Source organism: Elaeis guineensis, chromosome 10 (genome assembly GCF_000442705.2).
Source record: "Elaeis guineensis isolate ETL-2024a chromosome 10, EG11, whole genome shotgun sequence".
NCBI classification, from domain to species: Eukaryota; Viridiplantae; Streptophyta; class Magnoliopsida; order Arecales; family Arecaceae; genus Elaeis; species Elaeis guineensis.
The window spans coordinates 43,303,245-43,306,745 of NC_026002.2; the positions used below are offsets into that span (position 1 = coordinate 43,303,245).

Below are 3,501 nucleotides of genomic sequence, written 5' to 3' on the forward strand. Positions count from 1 at the left end.
TTAAGAATATTATATATCATGATAATGAAAAAAATCAATATATGACTATATTAACCTGTGATACTGAGATATTATGTCACTATCAAGTATCACATAATGATGGGCTTGTGCCAAGGATCTTTTGTCAAGGATCATACTTTCATGCTTCTCCAAAACTCTTCTAACAGTTGAGAACTTATAAATTTTTGAGTTATCGATAATATTATAATTTCTTTGAGATCGATTAAAAATAATTTTTATACTTTCAAGATATCTTAAATAAAATGTTAAACCTCTTCAACAATATATCTTTTCGTAATTGAGTCTTTGGGATAGGCACTATTTCATACATAATCCTTTAAATGCATAAAGCACCTTCAATAATTAAAAATTTATTAAAATATTAATATGAGTATGATACTACTTATACTAAATATTTTTATATTACAACTTTAAAGTTTAGTAATATCATCTTTCAATAAGATACATCCATCTGTAGTGTATCGATCCATCAAATTTTACTTTCGCAGCTAAATGAACAAGTAGATAAGTCATGATAGTGAAAAATCCTGAAGGAAAGATCTTCTCCATATGGCAAAGTGTATGTGCAACACCAGACTCTAAGTGATCAAACTCTTATGGATTAAGGATTTTGGAACATAGTGACTTAAAAAATGATGATCATTGATCAACAATAACAACAAATTGTTTTGGCATTGATGACCTTCAAACCATTAGAAAAGTATCTCTCATCAAAATGTGCCCATCATGACTTTTAGGGTTTGAAAGTTTTCACTCCTTGAGATTTACACATCTTAAAATATTTGATGTATAGCCATCAAGAATCTTGATATTCTTTAGAAATATTAGGAAATGATCTTTCTCTTGAATGGATATTGTGTAACATGCAGGAGGTGTATAAACTTTACCATTAGCAAGCTCTTTAGGATGAAGCTCTTGTTTCATGTCCATTTCTTTCAAATTTAAACATACCTTTATGTTATTTTTACTTTTTTCATCAAGATTTAACGTTGTTCCAATTAAATTATCCCAAATATTTTTTTCTATATATATCACATCAAGATTATGCTTAAGAAGATTGTACTACCAATAAGATAAATAAAAAAAATATTTTTTTTCTTTCACAAATGCTAAACAACTCTATGTGTAGATACCTCCATTGTGTCATCATTATTTTGACTTTCATCTATATGATCATCACCATCGTAGAAGTTGTCAACATCCTTAAACACCCCCGTATTACGATTGCGAGTAATAACATCCTTTGTCAACCCTTCATTCATTGAACTTTTATCATCTTTTTGTCCTTTTTTTCTTAGAAAATTTGGAAACCTTACCATACCTTTGATTCATGCCATACATTTGTATAAGAACCTTAGTTCCAAATGGTGGTACAGGAGCAAATTATAATTCTATAGTATCATCAAATACATCTTGTTGAAACTAAAATGGATGATCAGCTTCTCACCATCAACGATGGCCCGTACAGTAGAACTTCCTTCCACATTTTAACCAATTTGAATTGATAAAATCCCCACAAGAGGGGCATGTGATATGCCCCTTTGTACTCCATCTGGATAAATTGGCATATGTAGAAAAATCATTGATAGTTCAAATAAGAGCTGCCTTCAATTTGAATGTCTGACTACTACAAGCATCACATATATAGATACCCTATAATAGCTGTTTTAATTCCTATATTAAAGGTTTCAAATAGACATTAATATCATTGCCTAGATCCTTATCGTCTGGAATAATTAATGGCAAGATAAATGAAGACTGTTTTATATACATCTATGGTGGCAAATTATATGGAATCAGAACAATCAGTCAAGTGCTATAAGTAAAACTCAATACTCAAATTGGATTGAAGCTATCAGTAGCGAAACCTATTCTAACGCTATGAATATCTGAGGTAAAATTAGGATACCTATCATTAAATATTTTTCATGCTGAACTATCAGCTGGGTGTCTTAATATTCCATCTTGTGTATGACCTTCATCATGCCATCTCATCAACAAAGTTATCTTTGATGATGTATAGATTTTTTTCAGTCAAGATATTAAAAGAAAGCAATGCAAAACTTTTGCTGATTTTTTCTTACTCCGAGTAGCATCTATTTCATTCAATACATCACCCTCATTTTCTTTGTGCGTTGTCCAACATGAAGATCCACAAAGCATGATTCTTTATTAGCATTTTCATCCTAGTACAACATACAGTCATTTGGATAACTATGAATCTTCTTATATTTAAGATTTAATTTTTTATTAGTTTTTTTGCTTCATAAAAAGAAGTTGGCAAAGCAGTGCTCTCAAAAAATATATCCTTTAATAATTAGAGTAGCATAGTAAAACTCTTACTAGACCATCCATTCAAATATTTCAAATGAAATAGACATATAAGAAAAAAATTTTTTTTGAAAAGTTCAAACAATCTGGATATAGTTCTTGATCACAATCTTCAATAAATTGTGATACCACTATTCTATTTCATCATTAGAGGAATGCTGGAGCGTCTCAGTATGTATAGGATTAGTAAATGTAGATCCTTCAAACATCACAGATGTTTTTTGTCCTTCACTGAAATCTCCTAAATTTTAGCACTAAATCTTAGAGCATCTTTGAGTAAACCCCTTATATCTTCTCTTGCAGGATTTCTTTGTAGATTACTAGTTTCAATATCAGATGTATGTTCTATATGTAAGGGTTGATTACACAAATGTATGTTCTATATGTAAGGGTTGATTACACAAAGATGGCAACATGGATTTTTTATGAAATACCCATTCAGTATATTCTCTTACAAAATCATTCTACTCCAAAAGTTCTTTAATAATTTGTGGATTGAGAGAAAAACTATTCACATATTTTCGACACGGACCAAAAATCTTCTCATTCATTGACTCTTTTTCAACAACTAATTTAATAAAATTTTGGACTCCTTCAAAATAATTTGTACTGGACCTTGGCTTGTTTATCCAACTTTTATCCATTATATGAGAACAATAACTAGATAACAATTTTCCTAAAAAAATTATACAAATAAAATATTAGCTGAGCTCTCTCCACAAAAAATAAAAAATTCAACCTTATATATTGTTGTATTAACACAAATTAAGACACATCGCTAGAATCCATTTTTACTTATTATATCCAATTACAAATAATATGATGTAACATAAGTTATTCATAATATGCAAATAGACAATAATAAGAACAAGGAATATATTTAACACAAATAGTATAATTTGCATTATTATTATGACCCACAATTATTTCAAGCCATGGCCATTAATCAATTAATCAGAACATAAGGATAAGGAATCCAATTTTACCCTAAATATCAACAACTAAGAGGTCCTAAGGCTATGACATTTTTGTTGAGAGTAGCAAAAGGAATCCCTGTGCGATGGCACATGACATGGCCATTACTTTGGACTCAATAAAGTCTTGCTTCTTTCAAGGATTGGCACACATCACACAGTAGAAGTATTAATA

The 3,501-nt window shown here is 29.7% G+C and overlaps 1 pseudogene; it reads right to left on the reverse strand.

Moving 5' to 3' along the window:
- Window positions 1-447: 447 nt before the first annotated feature.
- On the reverse strand, window positions 448-1,283 carry LOC140852221 (uncharacterized; annotated as a pseudogene).
- Window positions 1,284-3,501: the final 2,218 nt, after the last annotated feature.